This window comes from Narcine bancroftii, chromosome 6 (genome assembly GCF_036971445.1).
Source record: "Narcine bancroftii isolate sNarBan1 chromosome 6, sNarBan1.hap1, whole genome shotgun sequence".
NCBI lineage: Eukaryota > Metazoa > Chordata > Chondrichthyes > Torpediniformes > Narcinidae > Narcine > Narcine bancroftii.
In genome coordinates this window covers 143,656,451-143,677,700 of record NC_091474.1, presented here as the reverse complement: position 1 = coordinate 143,677,700, position 21,250 = coordinate 143,656,451, and the positions used below count along the sequence as shown (strand labels likewise).

At 39.5% G+C, this 21,250-nt stretch overlaps 1 protein-coding gene across 3 annotated transcripts in view; it reads right to left on the bottom strand.

The window, feature by feature from the left end:
- LOC138736552 (lysophospholipid acyltransferase 2-like) overlaps nucleotides 1–21,250 on the bottom strand; it is a 194,295-nt gene that overhangs the window by 122,948 nt on the left and 50,097 nt on the right. The window contains exon 1 of one of the 3 annotated variants that reach the window (XM_069886238.1): nucleotides 18,776–18,899. The exons of the other annotated variants lie outside the window; for them this stretch is intronic. The gene's annotated coding sequence lies outside the window, so the exon portion shown is untranslated. Of the gene's footprint in view, nucleotides 1–18,775; nucleotides 18,900–21,250 lie in introns of those variants that run through there. 3 annotated transcript variants of the gene reach the window in all.

The window sequence follows — 21,250 nt, the reverse complement described above, 5'->3', positions numbered from 1 at the left end:
TAAACCACAATTCTTCCAGCCCGACAAGTCGCACCTCATAAAGGCCACACACCCCTTTGAACAACTCATCATCGATTTCAAGGGGCCCTTATCCTTGTCCAACAGGAACATATACTTCCTGAACATCATTGATGAGTACTCCAGGTTCCCTTTTGCTATCTCCTGTCCCGACATGACCTCACCACCATCATAAAGGCACTCCACAGCATATTTATCCTCTTTGGGATGACATCACAGTGATTGCGGGTCTTCTTTTATGAGCAATAAACTGCGGCAGTACCTGTGGGCTAGAGGCATTGCCACTACAACAAGTTACAACCCCCATGGAAACAGCCAGGTTGCTACAGTTTGGAAAGCTAACCTCCTGGTCTTAAATCAAAAGGCTTGGCAGTATCCCATTGGTGGGAAGTCCTGCTGGAAGAACTCCAAGCCATCCAATCTCTGTTATGCATAGCTACCAACACAACCCCACATGAATGCATATTTTTCTTCACCAGTAAGTCGGCAACCGGAACTACACTGCCACACTGGCTTTCATCCCTGGGACCAGTCCTCCTGCGGAAACATGTGAGGGGGTCACAAGTCTGACACGTTGGTCAAAGACGTGCAACTCCTGGACGCCAACCCTCAGTATGAGGACATAGACCCCTGCCCACTCCCCATCCCCCTCAACCCAGGTCCTACCTACACCCATACTGCCCCTGTCAGGGACTGCGGGTCAGGGACTCACCCACCACACACCCCGGACCCTGTTCCAATGCTCCAACCACATCGACTGCCCCCACATACAATTAAGCCCCACCACCTACAGAGCCAGACCTCCCTCCCCAGCCTCAGGACACACAACTGCCAATGAAGCCGACCATTGCGCCAGTCACAGAGGCAAAGGAGTCCACCCGACCACCTGAGTCTTGACGACATTTAACCCGGCGGGGTTTTTCTTTTAAAAGTGGGGGTGAATGTGGTGATGGGAATATGTAACTGCCGATGGATAGCTGGCCCGCCCCCTACTGGTGACTCGCTCCCTGATAACTCCTCCCCTTGTGACCCTGGAATAAAGGTCGACCTCCCTCTCCCTGTCCTCAGTCGAGCACTTGGAATCAGGCCAGCTACTTTGTTCCTCACTCTAAGGCTTTGGAGTTATTGATGGAGCATATCACTAGGCTTGCTTCTAAGCTTTTGATCGCCTTTGGAGTCTGTAGTTTCCATCTTTCAACACGAGGACAGAGTTGTACCAATAAAAGTCAAAGAAGCCATTATGAGGCTGAAAGAAAAACAAGAATAAAACAGTAAAGGACATTGCCCAAACTTGAGAGTACCAAAATCAACTATTTGGAATATCAGTAAGAAGAAAGAGCATACTGGTGAGCTCAGTATTCACAAAGGGACTGATAGGCCAAGAAAGACCTTCACTGCTGATGGAAGAAGAATTCTCATCATAATGAAGAAAAATCCTCAAACACCTGTCCAAGAGATCAGAAACACTGTTCAGGGGGCAGATGTGGATGTCTCAATTACTACTGACAGCAGAAGACTTAATGAACAGAAATCCAGAGGCTACTCTGCAAGATGCAAACCACTCATTAGCCAAAGATACAGGATGGCCAGATTACAAGTTGCCAAGGAGTATTTAAAAGAGCCTGGAGAATTCTAGAAAAACCCTTGAGACCAAGATTAACCTGTATCAGAGTGATGGTAAAAGCAAAGAATGGAGGCGTAAAGGAACTGTCCAAGATCTAAAGCATACCACTTCATCATTGAAACATGATGGTGGGGGGGTTTATGGCCTAGGTACGTGTGGCTGCCACAGGTACTGGCACACTTATCTTCATTGATGAGGTATTTGCTGATGGTAGTAGCAAAATGAATTCTGAGGTGTATAGAAACTTCTTATCTGCTCAATTTCAAGCAAATGCCTCCTAACTAATTGGGTGGTGTTTCACCCTACAGCGAGACAATGATCCCAAACCTACTGCTAAAACCACAAAGGAGTTTTTCCAAGCTAAAAACTGGAAAATTCTTGAATGGCCAATCTAAATCCAATTGAGCAATCTTCCACATGTTTAAGAGAAAACTTAAGAGAACTAGCCCCCGAAACAAGCAGGAGCTGAAGATGGCTGCAGTAGAGGCCTGGCAGAGCATCACCAGAGAAGATACTCAGCACTTGGTTGTAATGATAATGATCATGATTGCAATGCAACTAGTAATGCCTTACTGTTTGATTCGACTTGGCTGCCAGCAGGGGGAATGACACACAGTACACAAGAGCTGTAATGGAGACTTGCAGCCTCATGGCCTGCCTCAAGGTGCTGTTTACATCAACTTTAAAGTAAAGAACCATTTCCTTCATCCATGTGTTGTCTCAATAGCTCACATGCGAATATGAAATGTGGCGTCAGATGCAGGATGAAGGAATTTTTTTTTATATATTTTATTTAAAGTTTTATAACCATGATCATATAAACAATTAAAAATATATCTTCAAAATAATCATGATTTATATAACAGAAAAAAAGAAAGAAAAAACCCTCCCCTCTACACCTTCCCAACCCCTTATACTAATCAACTCCCCTCTCCGAACATCCCAACCCATAACCTCTAAAACCCCACTAAACCATAAAAGAAAAAAAAAGAAAAATTGAGGAGAATTAACCAAAAATAACACAGTAACTAATCATCGTATGATGGGGACATCCTGCCACATACAGGTCCAGATCTTTACAATTTTAAATCCATATAATGCAAATAAGGGCTCCAAACCTTTCTAAAAACAAATTATTTTTCTCTCAAATTATGTTATTTTCTCCAAAGGAATACAAGATCTCAATTCTGAATGCCATCTTTGTAAATTAAGTTCTATTTGTTCTTTCCATGTGATTGCAATACACTTCCTTGCTACTGCTAACGCTAATCTAAAAAAAGCCACTTGAAATTTATCCAGACCTAATTTCAAACAAACTATACTTGTATCACTATTTTTTTTAAATTAATGGGCGCAAAGCAAATTTAATTTTAAAAATTTTTGAAAAATTCTCTCATCCTCGAAAAAAAATTTAACTTTTTCATATGTCCATACTAAATGCAAAAAAGTCTCCTTCTCCATCTGACATTGAAACCATAAATCAGAAGGTATCAAATTATATATTTTTAATCATTCCAAGGATAAATATAATTGATGTATAAAATTATAATGAACAAGTCTATATCTAACATCGATAATCTTTGTCATACTGTTCTTACAAATAGTTTGCCAATGATCTACACTAAATTCCACCCCAAATCCTGTTACCATTTAATCTTGACACGTAAATCGATCTTGAGCATTTTTTGTTACAGTAATTTGTACATTTCAGATATAAATCCTTTCTTTCCACCTTCCTGAATTAACATTTCAAATTTTGATTCCTTTGAAAGTTCCCCAATTTCTCCCATATAAGTCATGCAACAACTATTTGATAATAACGAAAATGTACCCAGATAATTCCCCATATTCCCTTAATCTATCCTGTAAAACTTTCAATGAATTTCTTGGTTCTGTTAAATAAATCAACATATCATCAGCAAATAAATTAATCTTAAATTCATCCAGACCCATTGTAATGCCCTTTATCTCACTATCTTGCTTTATTAACTGTGCTAAAGGTTCTATTACCAATGCAAATATTGCAGGTGACAAAAAACAGCCTTGCCTAGTTGATCTCTACAACCTAAATGTTTCAGATAAAAGTCCATTTGTCACAACTCTAATCATAAGATGTTTATATATTGCCTTAATCCAAATTATAAATATCGGTCCAAATCAAAATTTTTCCAATACCTTAAATAAAAAATACCATTCAACTCTATCAAATGCTTTTTCAGCATCTAACGAAAAGACTATTAGTAAGTTGGATTTCTCCTATGAGACATTAATTAAAATAATTAAATTACCCACCAAATAGCAGTTTTTTAAATAAAATAATGCTTGATCAATATGAATTAACTTGGGTAAAAAGTGAGCTAATCTATTGGCTAGAATTTTAGTCACGGTCTATAAGATCCTGTATTTAAAGGGTGTCTGTCTTTCTTAAGTATAACTGCTATAATAGCTTGTGAAAAAGAATCTGGTAAAGGTTGTGCCACTCTAGCTTGTTCTAATACTTCACTAAACAATGGTAATAATTACTTCTGAAACTTGTCATAAAATTCAATACCAAACCCTTTCCCCTTTCCCCTAATTCATAATATCTGTCTAGATCTTTGCAATAAATGTTCAAATCTAATTTGTAATGTACTATATTTCAATTTCTTAGAAGTAAATTGTGCTTTTTTCCCCTGTCCAAATGGATTTCTTTGTAATTCCTTCCCAAAATATTTATTTCTTTGTCTAATGTATCAGTTTCAGCTAAGTATCATTTTTTAAGTTTTGTAATGCATAAATATTGGGAGGAATTTCATAAGATTACAGTCGGTTACATACATATACACATTTTAAAACAGATCTTATTTGAAAGACTAAAGAATTCATATTCAGGAACATTGCAGGATCTATGGAGATGCTTATGCACGTTTCACAAGTAAGTGCTCATTGAAATGATGTCATGAAATGAATAGCCATTGTTTTGGAGGAAACAAACTAGCAGTTTGCAAGTACCTACAGGGTGCTCATAGAAAGATCACTCCTAGGTTTTGTTTATCTGAGACAACAGCTTGACCAAGATAGGAGAACTTGAGAGAGAGAGAGAGAGAGAGAGAGAGAGAGAGAGAGAGAGAGAGAGAGAGAGAGACAGCCAGTGTGTGTGTGACACTGAAAGCGGCTAAACAGTGCAAGCCAGGAAAACTGGTTGAAAACAGAAAGTTCCAGAGCAGTGGATGGCTGGAAATGCTATCTGTCTGATGTTTATCTTGGAATAAGGGGAACAGAAAGGAACTCGGTTCCTGAAAGAAAGACATTACCATCTGGAGAACCCTGATGGGGGAAGTTTCATCAGCGAGACATTGAAGTGACTAATGGTGGTACCTCAGTTGTGGAAATCGTGGAACAACAAATCTCACTCTGCAAACCCTACAAAAGCCTTCCTGAGCAGTAAACATTTACCTTTCCAACACCAAAGCCTGGTGAACTTTATACATGTTAAATTCTGTGCACACCATTAGAATTGCCTGCAACCAGAGAACTTGGAAGAAGGAGAAGTGAGATTGAACTGTGAACCAAAGAACTTTTCTTAAATTTACACACACATTACATACACGTGCACTTAGAATTAGAAGGGGGTTAATTTGGGTTAGTTAAGTATAGAGATAAGTTAAAGTTTGATTCTGTTTGATTAAAAACAACTTTTGTTTTAGAAACTACTCGTCTTGGTGAATGTCTATTGCCGCTGGGTTTTGGGGACCTTTGGGCTCGTAACAGTTTACATATAAAACTAATAATATGACCTCTCAAATATGCTTTTAATGTATCCCATAATACAAATTTACTATCCATTGACTGTCTATTTATGTCTAAAAACTTAGATTGGTTTGGTATTAAAATTACAAAATTCAGAATTTTTTAATAATAAAGGATAAAACCTTTAATGATATGTAGAATTCATTTTTTCCATAAATGATCTGACAAAATTTTAGGTTTATATTCAACTAATACCACATTACCTTGTAACTGAGCTGATAATAAAAACAAAAATCAATTCTAGAATAAGCATTATATTGAGCTGAATAATTAGAATACTCTCTTTTTCAGATTTAATTTCCTCCATATATCAATCAAATTCACTTCTTTCAACAAAAGTATTTTTTTTGCCATCTTTGTTCTAGTTATTATTTTACCAGATTTATCACTAAAGGATCAAAACAACAATTAACATCACCTCCAATCATAATTTGATCAAAAGATTGTGCTAAATTTTAAAAAGATTCTTGAAAAATATTCTCATCATCAATATTGGGTACATAAATATTCACAAGTGTCCAAAAACCTAAATAATTTTTACAATTTATTATTAAACCTCTTCCCCTGACTCATATACAGATTTTGAACTAAATGACAATTATTTTATTAACTAATATTGCCACGCCTCTAGATTTTGAATTAAAAGAAGCAAAAACCTGACTAACCCAATCTCTCTTTAATTTTTGATGTTCCTTTGCAGTTAAATGTGTCTCCTGCAAAAAAGCAACATCTTTAGTTTTTTTTAATATTAGCTAACACTCACTTTCTTCTCAATGGATTATTGAGCCCATTCACATTAAATGTTGCAAATTTTAAATTAGCCATCTCACTTCACTACCAACCAAACCCAAGCAGCAGGACCCCCATTCACACAAAACAAAATGAAATTAATTCTCATTGGGATGAAGGAAATTTGAAGGAAATACTTTAAAAGGAAAATCTATAGTCAGCAACTGAGCAGTGAAGAGAAGTTAACAAAGTGAAAAATGCAAGAATTACATCCACCAGCGAAACTTTAGCTGAAAGGTAATGTGGCTGAAAATTGGAACATTTTGGATTGTATTTAGTGGAAGTCAGAGCTGATGAGAAAAGTGATAAAATGAAAGAGTCAGTTTTCTTACATGTCGTGGGTGATGAAGCCCTGGAGGTGTATAATAACTTCACATTTGCTGCTGAAGGAGACAAAATTAAACTAGAAAAAAATAATGGAACAGTTTGAGGAATACTGCATACCTAAACGTAACGTGAGATTTTTCAAGTGTACAGAAAACAGAAGGAAGTATTGGTCAGTATGTGACTGAATTGAGAAACAGAAGCAAAGCATGTGAATTTGGTGGATTGACTAACTCAATGATGAAAGACAGACTTGTGTGTGGTATTCCAGATAATAGTCTAAGAGAGCAAAATCTAGACCTGGAAAAAGCCATAGCACTCTGTAGAGCTGCAGAAACTATAAAAACGCAGGCAAAAGAGATGTTCAGTGAAACTAGCTGCAACATGGATGCAGTGAGCAAGACCAGACATAAACTGTTTAACAAAAAGCGCACCAAAGTGGAAAGAAAGGCATGACCAGCAAACAAAAATGAAAGGGACAATCTAAACCTATGTTGTCAATGTGGTACACAACACCTACCAAAAAAGTGTCCAGAATTTGGTAAAACATGCTATATGTGCAACAAAAGCAACCATTATGCCCGTTACTGCAGGAACCAAGTGCAACAAAGCAAGGTTCCTGCAGTAGATAAAAGGGAGATAGAGGAATTCTATGTTGATCTTGTGATTGAAATAAGAAAGAAAACAGAGACTGCATGTTGAAATTAAAAGTAAATGACACATAGATTTCAGTTAAATTGGATACTGGAGCACAAATTAATGTAATATCAGAGACTGATTTTAAGAAGATTAGACACAGACCAAAGATGTATGGAACAAATGTGATGGTGACAGGATATTCAGGTACCAATATACCAGTGCAAGGAGAATGCATGTCAAAGTGAAACACAAGGACAAAGAGCACATGCTAGCATTCATTGTGGTACCAAAGGATATACAGTCCATACTAGGTTTAACAACCTGTGAGAAACTGAACCTGGTAAAAATAGTCTTCGTTGTGGAAAGCGAAGGAGAGACAGTCTATGATGAACTCATGAAAGTGTACAATGACCTATTTAAGGGTCTAGGCTGCCTTCCAGGAGAACACGTGATCAGAGTGGATAAACGTGTGCCACTGATAATACATCCATGCAGAAAAGTTCCATTTGCACTTCTAAAGCACCTAAAAGCAGAGTTGGGTCAGGATGGAAAGCCTGAAAGTGATTCAGAAGATAGATTAGCCAATGGAGTTGGTGAGTTCACTCAATGTTGTGGGTAAAAAGTCCATTTGGCATAAACAGATTCCTAAGGTGACCATTCAGAATTGCCTCAGCTCCTTAAATGTATCACAAAACTATCCATATGGTCTATGAGCACCTGAATGGAGTTGATACCTCAATGGATGACATCATAGTATGTGGAACGATGAGAATGGAGCATGATGAGAGGCTAAGGTAAGTGTTGGAAGCAACAAGGAAAACAAACCTGAAGCTGAATAGAGAGAAATGCCAGCTCAGGGTGACAGAACTAATATTTGTAGGAAATACTATTGGCAGTGAGGGCATCAGACCAGATCCCAGAAAGGTGTCTGCCATTGAGAGCATGCCAAGGACACAATACCAAAAGGATGTACAGAGGTTTAATGGAATGATCAACTATATGGGTACATTCATATCCAACCTTTCAGAAAAGATGGCTCCATTGAGAAGTCTAACAGAAAAGAACATTGAATGGGAGTGGAATCATGAGCCTGAAAAGTCATGGAGCGAACTAAAGAAACTGCTCAAAGAGGAACCGGATCTGAGGTTTTATGACTCAGCGAGACCCATCAAGATATCATCAGACGCATCACACTGTGGGCTCATTGCAGTTATTCTGCAATAATATGACTGGCAACCCATTGCATATGCATCACACTCAATGACAGACGTGGAGTTGCGATATACTCAAATTGAAAAGAAGCTGCTCAGCATCACATATGACTGTGAAAGATTTCATCAGTTTGTGTCAGGACAAGCAATCAGTGTGGAGACAGATGATAAGCCCTTGATTGCATTGTTCCAAAAGCCATCAAATAAATGTCCACTTAGAATACAAAGAATGATGATTAGGCTGCAACGCTATACACTGAATGTAGCATACACTCCGGGTAAGCTCATGTGCACAGCAGACACGTTGTCTAGAGTTGTTGACACAAGAGAGCTCATAAACACCAAAATAGAAGAAGTTGTGAATGCCTTTGTGGACATGATCATAAGTGCATTGCCCATATCAGATGAAAAAATGGAGCTCATAAAAGTCAAAGACAAAGAAAGATGAAACACTGAGACAACTGAGAAAAACGTCTTGGATGGATGGCCCAACATGAAGCAGGACTGCTCACCTGACATTTCAGAGTACTGGAACTGCATGGTGGAACTATCAGTGGTTGAAGACATCATCTACAAAGGAAATAAAATCCTTATCCCAAAGAGTCTGAGAAAAGAGATGCTAAAAAGGATCCATGGAGGACATCTCGGAATCGAAAAGTGCAAGAGCACTAGAGGTGATGCACTGGCCAAGAATCTACAATTATATCACAAAAGAAGTGTTAAACTGTTCAATATGCCAGAAATATCAAGCAAGCAATCCTGCAGAACCACTAAAGCCACACCCAGCACCATACAGACCTTGCCAGAAGGTAGACACTGACCTATTCAATTGTTAAGGAAAGGACTATCTTGTAGTCACAGACTATTACTCCCTCTATCCAGAGGTGTGTAGACTGAACACCACCACTGCAGATGATATAATAACAGGTATGAAAGCCATATTCTCCAGACATGGCGTGGCAAGCGAGGTCTTTACAGACAATGGACCCCAGTTTTGCAATTTAGAGTTCTGACAGTTTGCCAAAGAGTGGGACTTTGAACAGACCATGTCAAGTCCTCATTTTCCATAGTCCAATAGTCTAGTGGAAAAATCAGTAGAGAGAGAGAAAAGACTGACGAACAAGGTAAAAGACAGTGGAACGGACTTCTACCAGAGCATGCTAGTAAACCGCAAAATGCTGCTCGAGTGTGGTATGTCACCAACACAACCCTTTATGGGATGTAGGCTAAGATCAAACCTATCCATTCAGGAGAACCTCCCAAAAACAAAAGTGGGGAGAAAGTGAGGATGTTCAAAAAACAACAGAAAGAAAATGAAAACTATTACTTTGACAGAGGAGCAAAAAACCTACCAGAACTCTACACTGATAACCAAGTAAGGCTAAAAGACAAAACAAACTTATGGACTCAGAAGGGAACTAAGTCCAGCCAAGATCATACACCATTCAGACAGATGAAGGTGCTGTTGTGCGAACAAATCGTCAAGATCTTCAAATGGGACCAGCTATGGTAGATGGAAAGACACATACTGTTGAACAACCTGAATGCACATCTGAGAAAACATCATCTGAGGCAACAACTCAGATTCAAGGACAATCAATCAGGAGATCGTCGAGGCACATGAATCCTCCAAAGAGACTCATTGAGTAAATTTAAAGACTCCTGTTATTGAATGAAGTAGTGCTATCTTATTAACTCTTCAAGTTTTAATGTATGTAAATGTGAACACACAAAACAAGTTTTTAAAATGTTAACAATGTTGATAATAATGAAAATGTAAGTTTTTTTTTAATTTTTCACACTATGAAACATATTGACCAAAATACACACAAACTTTCCCTCTTGAATATACAGTGTCATTTTCTCCCCTTTTTCCCCCTCCCTTCCCACTCTCCTTCACCCCCCCCTCCCCACTCACTCAACGTTCAACATATACATTACATTAAATCCATTAAACAATGTCATCACACAATAAAAATAAACAAGAAATTTGTGTCTTCTACTTTTACATAGTGGGTCAGTTCATTTCATCTTCTTCTCCTTCTGTCATTTTAGGTGGTGGAGGTCCACGGTAGGACTTCTCTGTTGTGTTCCATGTACGGTTCCCAAATTTGTTCAAATACTGAGATGTAATTTCTTAAATTACATTTTTTTTTCCAATGCAATACATTTATTCATTTCTATGTACCATTGCTGCATTCTCAGGCTATCTTCTAATTTCCCAGTTGACATAATATATTTTTTTTGGTACAGCTAAGGCTATCATAATAAATCTTTTTTGTGCTCCATCCAAATCGAGTCCAAGTTCTTTACTTCTTATATTACTTAGAAGAAAGATTCTGGATTTTTTGGTATGTTGCTTTTTGTGATTTTATTTAATACCTGGTTTAGATCTTCCCAAAACTTTTCCACTTTCTCACATGCCCAAATTGCATGTACTGTTGTTCCCATTTCCTTACAGTGAAAACATCTGTCTGATACTGTTGGGTCCCATTTATTTAACTTTTGGGGCGTGGTGTATAGCCTGTGTAATCAATTATATTGTATCATTCGTAACCTCGTGTTTATTGTATTTCTCATAGTTCCAGAGCATAGCTTTTCCCATGTTTTATTCTTTATCTTTATGTTTAGATCTTGTTCCCATTTTTGTTTGGGTTTACAGCTTGTTTCCTCGTTCTCTTTCTCTTGCAGTTTGATGTACATGTTTGTTATAAGTCTTTTAATTATCATTGTGTCTGTAATCACATATTCAAAATTGCTTCCTTCTGGTAACCTCAGCCTGCTTCCCAATTTGTCCTTCAAGTAGGTTTTCAGTTGGTGGTATGCAAATATTGTACCATGAGTTATACCATATTTGAACTTCATTTGTTCAAAAGATAATAATTTATTTCCTGAAAAACAATTTTCTATTCTTTTGATCCCTTTTATCTCCCATTCTCTAAAGGAAAGGTTATCTATTGTGAAAGGGATTAGTTGATTTTGCGTCAATATTAGTTTTGGTAGTTGATAATTTGTTTTATTCCTTTCTACGTGAATCTTCTTCCAAATGTTGAGCAGATGGTGCAGTACTGGTGAATTCCTATGTTGCACCAGCTTTTCATCCCACTTATATAGTATATGTTCAGGTACCTTCTCCCCTATTTTATCTAGCTCTAAACTGGTCCAATCTGGTTTTTCCCTTGATTGATAAAAATCTGATAGTTATCTTAATTGTGCTGCTCTATAATAATTCTTAAAGTTTGGTAGCTGTAAGCCCCCTTGTTTGTACCATTCTGTTAATTTATCTAGCATTATCCTTGGTTTCACCCCTTTCCATAAGAATTTCCTTATTATTTTCTTGAGCTCCTTGAAGAATTTCTCTGTTAGGTGAATTGGTAATGATTAAAATAGGTATTGTATCCTTGGGAAGATATTCATTTTAATACAATTTACCATTCCTATCAGTGTTAGTGGTAGTCTTTCCAATGTTCTAAGTCGTCTTGTAATTTCTTCATTAATGGCTGATAATTTAGTTTGTATAGATGGCCTAGATCAGGGGTGTCAAACTCAAATTCACGGAGGGCCAAAATTAAAAACTTGGACTAAGTCGAGGGCCGAATTAAATATTTATTGAAAATTTTCAACAACATCTGCATGTTTTCTCTTCTTTCAACATATGTAATGTTAAACTTTAGGATATAACTTTAGGAGGATAATGTTACAGGTCAGGAGTAGGTAGCTCAAGTTCACTCTTTGCTTGACCTGAGGGAAACATATTTTGTCCCTGTGGAGATGTAGTCAGCATTCACAGGCTGTGTCCATTTTGGCCTGCATCAGGACTCAACATTTCCTGCTCACTCCTCAGGCTCTAGGCCTCTAGTCACCCTCAACCCATCATCCCTCTACCCAGTCCTTTACCCAACCTGTACTCACCCCTCACTCCACTCGCTCTGCCTCCACCCACCCCATCGTATACACGCCCCACTACTACCTCTCCCCTCAACCTGTTCCTCCCTCTACCCGTCTCTCACCCTCGAATCACCCCTCCCCTACTCGCCCTGCCCCTCCCCTTTTATCTCTTCCCTATCCACCCCTCCTTCTACTCATCCCTCCCTCTAACTGCCCCTCGCACCACCATAACTTCCCCTGCCCATTACTCCTCACCCACACCCTCTGCCCACCCCTGCTTACCCACCCACTCAGGCCCAGCGCGCTGCCGATCAGCCTTTGCAGACAGCCACCATCTCTCTCTTCACTTGCAGGGCCGAACCAGCCGTCCCTGGGGTCCGCGCGGGTGCAAGCGCTGAAGGCCGTGGCGACCGGGAGAAGTGCGCTCGCGCTGTGGAAGGGCCGTCCGGTGCCAGTCATGCAGGGCTCGCACTGCCCAGGGGCCGTGCGCAGCCTGCCATGCCCATCGCGCCGACAGGAAATCACAGGTGCTCGCCAATCCGCCGCACTACTCAACAGGTGGGAGAAGTGACTGGTTGTGCGGGGAGCCTTCGAACTGGCTTGCTGGCTGATGACATCGACAGACTTCTCGTGTTACAATTTCTCGTGTTACAATGGGGAAGGATGTGCAATGAAGGGGGAGGATGGTGGGGGTGACATTACCAAAAAACAGCATCGGCTCTCGCTGCAGGGCGGGCCACCTCTAATACATTTTTGAAATGATCTTGCGGGCCAAATATAATTATATCGCGGGCCAAATTTGGCCCGCGGGCCAGAGTTTGACATGTGTGGCCTAGATTATTATCTAGTTGTATACCTAGGTATTAAATTGCTTGTGTTTGCCATCTAAATGATGATTCTTTCTTAAACTTTGTGAAATCCACATTATTCATTGGCATTGCTTCACTTTTATTTGCGTTGATCTTGTACCCCGATACTTCTCCATATTCCTTCAATTTCTTATGTAATTATTTTATTGATATTTCTGGTTCTGTTAAGTATACTATGACATCATTTGCAAATAGACTGATTTTATATTACTTCTCTTTTATTTTTATCCCTCATTTTATTTTCTGTTCTTATCAGTTCTCCCAGTGGTTCTATAGCTAACACGAACAGTGAGGGAGGTAGTGGACATCCCTTCCTAGTTGATCTGCTTAATTTAAATTGGTTTGATATATATCCATTTACTATCACCTTCGCCAATGGTCTCTTATATAATGCTTTAATCCAATTAATATTTCTCTGGTAGGTTGAACCTCTGCAGTACTTTGAATAAATAATTCGATTCTACTCTGTCAAAGGCTTTCTTTGCATCTAAGGCAACCGTCACTGTTGGTGTCTTGTTTCCTTGTACGGCATGGATTAAATTAATGAACTTACAGATATTGTCCGTTGTTCGTCTTTTCTTAATAAATCCAGTTTGATCTAGTTTTACTATTTTTGGTACACAGTCGGCCAATCTGTTTGCTAATAGTTTAGCTATTATCTTATAATCTGTGTTAAGTAGAGATATTGGGCTATACGATGCTGGTGTTAGTGGATCTTTCCCCGTCTTTGGTATTACTATAATTATTGCTGTTTTGCATGAATCTGGCATGTTTTGTGTTTCTTCAGTCTGGTTCATTACTTCCAGGAGAGGAGGAATTAATGTCTTATAGAATTCTATTGGGAGTCCATCCTCTCCCAGCATTTTATTGTTCAGTAGTTTTTTTTTAATATATCCTGTATTTCCTCTATTTCAAATGGTTTTATTACTTTATTTTGCTCCTCTTCTTGCAATTTTGGTATTTCAATTTTAGCTAGAAACTCATCTATTTTGTCTTCTTTCCCTTCGTTCTCAGTTCGATATAGTTGCTCGTAGAATTCCTTGAAGTTTTCATTGATCTCTGTTGGGTTATATGTAATTTGTTTGTCCTTTTTCCTTGATGACAATACCGTTCTTTTAGTTTGTTCTGTCTTCAGCTGCCAAGCTAGTATTTTGTGCGTTTTTTCTCCTAGCTCATAATACTTCTGTTTTGTGTAAGTTCTTGATGTTAAAGTTAAAATTGCAGAGTTACACAAAGAAAACACGTTAGTTAAAAGTAAGCTACTTTTGTCTTAGTGATCATGGTTGAAATGTAACTAGCAATGCCTTACTGTTTGATTAGACTTGGCTCCCAGCAGGGGGGCTAACAAACAGTACGAAAGAGCTGTAAATGAGACTTGCAGCCTCATGGCATGCCTCACAGTGCTGTTTACAACAACGTTAAAGGAAAAAAACTTTTCCTTCATCCACATGTTGTCCTAAGAACCCATACTGGTGATGTCTATGAATTACAGATTCCAAGCAGGCATTGCATGCAAAGTACTAAACATGACTACTTTAATATACATACCATTGTAATATCCCAAATATTATAGGGCCCTGAATTAAAATAATATAAGTGCTGTAATTTCTACATGGTCAAACCAAAATGGATACAAATAACCTTGAATAAATTTGAAATGTGCACCTTAATCACATGTAAATAGATTGATTACAAATGTAAAACTGGGGAGCACAGGAACAAATAAAGGAAAAAAAGTGGCTTTATCTCAAATATTATGGATCTACCACTGTAGGTCGGTTGTTTCCATAGGTGGGGGAAGATTAGAACAAAAGAACAAAGCTTCAAGATTCAGGATAGCAGATTTATGTCAGAGGTGCAGAGGAACCACTTTCCCCAGGGGGTTGTGAATCTATGGAATTTGCTGCAATTGAAACAAGATTGCACTAACTGCGCCGCCCACGGTTCTCCTGTGAGCACATAATCTGCAAGCGCTGTCTAATAATCATTTGAGACTTGCATGCATGCAGTGGTGGAGGATAGATAGAGAGCAGCAGGCATCAGGTTGATAAGCTTGATGCACTGCCAGAGCAGAAAGGATAAACAAGTTTGTGAATTGGACTTTAAACAAATGTTAAGAGTTAGGTTTCACATGGTAAATTAGCAGTAATAATTACGAGTGAAAGATAAGAAAAAGGGAGGGGAGAAAATACAAAGTTGTGACAAATAATGAAAGTAAATACTTCGGATTCAGAAAAAGGCAGTTAAGGTCAAAAGTACCTGATAAAATTTCTACTCATAGCTTACAAAAGAAATGTGATGCAGTCAAGGAGAAAGATGCATCATTAGGACATCATGGGTAACTGTTACATGAACAAATGAATTAAAACCACAAATTGACTTTAAACTATATGATGCTGTTGGTGTTTAGAGACCTTGCAACAAATAAAGTGTCAAATTACTGGGAACTACAAGGTCTTTTTGATATACAGATTGAGAAAGATTCAAGATTCCTTTATTGTCATGTAATAAAACAGAAAATGTGCTATTACACTCTACAAGAAATTTCCTTTAGTCTACTGGAAGGCAGACAAAGATCCGCCATCAGCACAAATTGCCTGGCACCCCTTACAGTCAGAGAAAGAGAACCAAGGGAGAGTCCTCAGAGTCACTGAGTGTCCATGGATTCATCTCCAGCACAGCCACACAGCCTTCAGTCCAAACCAACAGCAACCCGAGCTCCGACACCATCAGGAAGCCCTCAGCTCCCCCAGCACCCTCTCACATTCCAATTCAGATACCTGATCCCCTTCAACCAGTCTAGATCCAGCCTCCAGCATTATCCAGCCTGGTACAAGTCCCTTGACCACAGAATCCAACAGCCCACCGCCCCGGTGTTCTTCAGCCTCAGAACCCCTCACTGGTCCGCTGCCTTGGTCACGGTCCTGTGAGTCATCTCCTCTGCTTCTTCTCAAAAGGTGGTCTCTCCATTTTCTGCTTCCCTGGAGCCTGGAGTCTTCTGCTTCCCTGGAGCCTGGAGTCTTCTGCTTCCCTGGAGCCTGGAGTCTTCTGCTTCCCTGGAGCCTGGAGTCTTCTGCTTCCCTGGAGCCTGGAGTCTTCTGCTTCCCTGGAGCCTGGAGTCTTCTGCTTCCCTGGAGCCTGGAGTCTTCTGCTTCCCTGGAGCCTGGAGTCTTCTGCTTCCCTGGAGCCTGGAGTCTTCTGCTTCCCTGGAGCCTGGAGTCTTCTGCTTCCCTGGAGCCTGGAGTCTTCTGCTTCCCTGGAGCCTGGAGTCTTCTGCTTCCCTGGAGCCTGGAGTCTTCTGCTTCCCTGGAGCCTGGAGTCTTCTGCTTCCCTGGAGCCTGGAGTCTTCTGCTTCCCTGGAGCCTGGAGTCTTCTGCTTCCCTGGAGCCTGGAGTCTTCTGCTTCCCTGGAGCCTGGAGTCTTCTGCTTCCCTGGAGCCTGGAGTCTTCTGCTTCCCTGGAGCCTGGAGTCTTCTGCTTCCCTGGAGCCTGGAGTCTTCTGCTTCCCTGGAGCCTGGAGTCTTCTGCTTCCCTGGAGCCTGGAGTCTTCTGCTTCCCTGGAGCCTGGAGTCTTCTGCTTCCCTGGAGCCTGGAGTCTTCTGCTTCCCTGGAGCCTGGAGTCTTCTGCTTCCCTGGAGCCTGGAGTCTTCTGCTTCCCTGGAGCCTGGAGTCTTCTGCTTCCCTGGAGCCTGGAGTCTTCTGCTTCCCTGGAGCCTGGAGTCTTCTGCTTCCCTGGAGCCTGGAGTCTTCTGCTTCCCTGGAGCCTGGAGTCTTCTGCTTCCCTGGAGCCTGGAGTCTTCTGCTTCCCTGGAGCCTGGAGTCTTCTGCTTCCCTGGAGCCTGGAGTCTTCTGCTTCCCTGGAGCCTGGAGTCTTCTGCTTCCCTGGAGCCTGGAGTCTTCTGCTTCCCTGGAGCCTGGAGTCTTCTGCTTCCCTGGAGCCTGGAGTCTTCTGCTTCCCTGGAGCCTGGACCACCCTGTAGTTGCCATTTTGGGCCCAGATCCCATGGCCACAGGATTTTAAAATAAACTACCTTTAACAGGCAGAGCAGCAATATTGATGAAAATTGATAAGATTACACAAGATCAAAGGAGGACAGCCCATTAAAGCAAACATCAAGTGGAAACACAGTGGATACATTAAGAAAGCTCTGGTAAACATCTTTCACCCGGAAGAACAAATACAGAGATTGGATCAGCACAGAACCAAAAAAAAAGTGGTTATAACAGGAGGCATCCATTTTTACATGGGAATGGGATAAAATTTCCAAATTGCACCATTACAGGAACCCACCCCCTGAACAACAGGAACAGCATTGGGCTGTTTAACAAATTACAAGTCAATTGATAGGAGAGTCCAAATTCACAAAGGTACAGCATCACTTTTAGGGATTGAGAGGCTGGAATTATCTTTAACTGGCCTCAGAAATTAATCTACTATCACTTGTTGTGGAACAATTTCCCCCACATTCTGCTCCATGAGAGGAGCTCATAAGAAAATATTCAATCTCTCCACTTTTCAAGAGAAGCATTGTTGATTTTTACCTCACCAATACTTTTTTTACAATTAATCCACTGTTATGAGCCCAGAGGAACCTAAAACCCAGCAGCAATAGATATCCCCCAAGACAAATGGTTACTTAAACAAAATATCCAAAAGTCTATTAGCCTCTCTTGAATATACAGCAAAACCAGCAATTTTTCCAGATGTTTATGTTATTTTATAATGCCAAAACTCTATTAATTTACTTTTAAAAAAATGTCACATAGTAGACATACAGCACCTTAACAGACCAGTCAGGCCCACAAGCCCATGCTGCCCAATTTTACCCAATTAACCTACAATCCCTGTATGTTTGTAGAGTGGGAGGCCACCGGAGCACCCAGAGGAAACCTACACAGACACAGCGAGAACATACAAACCCTTTACAAACAGTGCCGTATTTGAATCTCTGCTACTGTAGAAGTGTTGCGCTAAGCACTACTCTAACTGTGCCACTCCTATGCCAACTCTGCCATCCCTTTATGACAAGTCTTTTGTCAGAAAACTAAAATCTAATGAGAGGACCTATTTTTTTCCATTTTACATTCTGTTTGCCATTGACCTTCCCATTCACTTCACTCAGTTACATTGGCCAGTTTCCCTGCATCCTCCTCATAGTTCACAATGCCACCGAGATTTGCATCAGCAACAATCCTGAATACGTTACACTTGCCTTGAGCCAAATTTCTGACAGATTGTGAACATCTTCAATCATTGGATTAATCAATTGCTCAGAGCCTCCTAATTTAAAAAATATTGACTTTTCCCTTAAGCTACATACTTCTAAGATTCTGCCGAACTAATTTTAACTGGTTCCTCTCACCTCAACACCTGACAATGTTTGTCCAGCGGAAAATCCTAACATAGAGACGCCTATTATAAACTAGAGGAACAAACATTTTCCTTCTGGGTACTTTGCAGACTTCAGGAACAAACATGGAATGCTCCCATTTCACGTAAACTGCCCTCACTTGTGTCCCTTCCTGACGTGGTTTCTAATAAAATGGCTTCCTAGTGGTCAGTTCTCATGTTCCTCGTCACCCGATTTTAACCATATCGTCTTTTGTCTACCAACTCACACCTACCTTCAGCTCTGATTGGAAAAGTGCAGGCCCTCCAGTCATTAAATTCAAAGAAAGAGTCCCCCCAACCCAATCTATTAACTTAAGTCAACACAAAAGTGTGTAGACACTGTGGTTGAAGTAAAAACACAGCGCTGGAGAAACTCAGCAGGTCAAACAGTGAACTTTATGTAGCAAAGATAAAAATAAATAAGCAACATTTTGGGCTTGAGCCCTTCAGCAATGATTTTGTCCATACCAAAATGTTAGTTAAGTATCTTTGCTATATAAAGTACACTGTTTGACCTGCTGAGTTTCTCTGGCATTGTGCCCATACATTCACTGGATTACTTTCCCACAGATACTGCTGGATTGACTGAGTTCTTTCATCATTTTCTGTTTCAAGTTTGGTTTTGCATGTGATTGGAATAAAACAACCACACACAATTGACGCACTTGATCCCCCTGTATTTCTCAAGCCTCAAATCAATGGTTAGACTCGCAACAAAATGACTAACACAATTGCACAAGTAGTGGCTGGAGTACAATTTATTAATCATACACTTAGAGCGTGACATGCACAAAATACCTTTGGAACCATTAGCAAACATCAAGCGGCATCAATGATGGCTTTCTAGAAACCAACTATCCTCGAGTATCCATGATACAAATAGAAAACTGAGGGGTGGGTGGGGGAAACTTCCTACAAGCATTAAGCTAAAAGAGCTTATGCACTCAAAATATACAATATGCTGGAAAAAGGTCTTGCTATTCACCAGCAGGAGAGCACACATGTTCAAAGTGCTTTACAAGTACTTTTCACACAAAATTTTACAGAAAACTTTGTAGAGATACTAGGATTGGTGATCAACAGGGAGATTTTAAGAAGCAAAAATACAGGGTAACTCACGAGTTTTCCCAGAGCTCGGGGCTTACGCGTCTGAATAAATGGAAGAGTGATTAAACTCAGAACATTCATGGTTCCAGAATAAGAGGAGGAAAGAAATCTGGTGTCACTGAATCTTGGTGAATGTCTCATTAATCCTCAGCTTGAAATCTTAATAGTAGAGAAATCTATTTACTACTTATTACTTCATTGCCCTGTACTTTCTTCCTCTTAAGCAGTTATTTATCCTTTGAATATTACCAGCTGTTTCAACCACCTTTCAGGTAAACCATCACAATTTCAAATCACAACTGAGCACTTCTGTAGCCCATCATCTTAAGTGTGTGCCTACCAACGAAAGTCCTCAAGACTGTTTTATCATTAAATGTGATCATGACGGATCTGTGACTGTCAATATACACGTCCAAGATTTAAAATTAACAAGTGATATACCAGTAATCAGCATTACCAAATACCTATCCCCTTTTGAGTCCAGCACCCATCCTAACTGCAATCCTGAAATTTCTGGCTGTGATATCTGTTTCAGAGGTCAACATCAGAACATCTTTCAAGAGGTTGAAACCTCGCAAGGCATAAGGCCCTGATGGCGTACCTGGCAGGGCACTGAAAATCTGTGCCAACTAACTAGCTGGAGTGTTCATGGATATTTTTAATCTCCCCCATCTGCTTCAAAAGGACATCAATCATACGGGTGCCCAAGGGCAGAGAGAGCTCCCTCAATGACTATTGCCCAGTCGCACTCACATCTACTGCAAGGAAATGCTTTGAGAGGTTAGTCACGACCAGAATTAACTTGCATCCAAGACCTGGACCCACTGCAATTTACTTATTGTCACAATCGTTCCACAACAGATGCAATGTCACTCCATTCAGCCCTGGATCACCTGGACAACAGCAATATATAGTGGAGCTGTAATCAATGAAAAACAGGCTGATATACACACACATATACACACACATATACACACACATATACACACACATATACACACACATATACACACACATATACACACACATATACACACACATATACACACACATATACACACACATATACACACACATATACACACACATATACACACACATATACACATATATATATTTATATATAAATATATATTTATATTTATATATATAAATATATTTATATATATATTTATATATATTTATATATATAAATATATATATTTATATATATAAATATATATATATATATTTATATATATTTATATATATAAATATATATATATTTATATATATTTATATATATATTTATATATATTTATATATATTTATATATATTTATATTTATATATATATATTTATATATATATATATATTTTTATATATATATATATATATTTATAAATATATTTATATATAAATATATATATATCAGCCTGTTTTTCATTGATTACAGCTCCACTTTTAATAGCATCATTCCCTCTGTACAGGTCAGCAAGCATCAAAATCTGTGCCTCTGCCCTTCCCTCTCCAACCGAATTCTTGACTTGCTCATCAGGAGACCACAGTAAGTGCAGATCAATAACAACATCCCCTCCTCACTGACAATCAACGTGGGTGCA